At 28.4% G+C, this 285-nt stretch overlaps 1 protein-coding gene across 1 annotated transcript in view; it reads right to left on the reverse strand.

Moving 5' to 3' along the window:
- LOC116846844 (nicotinamidase) overlaps nucleotides 1-285 on the reverse strand; it is a 512,425-nt gene that overhangs the window by 414,910 nt on the left and 97,230 nt on the right. The gene's annotated exons all lie outside the window — the stretch shown is intronic.

Raw genomic sequence — 285 nt, forward strand, 5'->3', positions numbered from 1 at the left:
AGGACCCACTATTGAGGCATTCTCGAGAAATATTTTTTTAAATATTTCGAGAAAAATTTGTGTCCCTATAGTACCGTTACGGAAAAGCAATTTTCGAGCTAGCAGCGTAGCGTCAACGGTAAGACGTAGACTACTACGCTCGGGGTTGCAGGTTCCCTGATGATTTTTTTTTTATTTAAATGATTTTTTTTTAATTTAAATCTTATATATTTTTAAATTTGTATATAACACAATTTTAAACCTTTTTTAATTATTTTATATCAAATTTTTGAATAAGTAATTTGT

This window comes from Odontomachus brunneus, unplaced genomic scaffold (assembly GCF_010583005.1).
Source record: "Odontomachus brunneus isolate Ranch 3 - 2012 unplaced genomic scaffold, Obru_v1 Obru_scaffold_070, whole genome shotgun sequence".
Taxonomy (NCBI): Eukaryota; Metazoa; Arthropoda; class Insecta; order Hymenoptera; family Formicidae; genus Odontomachus; species Odontomachus brunneus.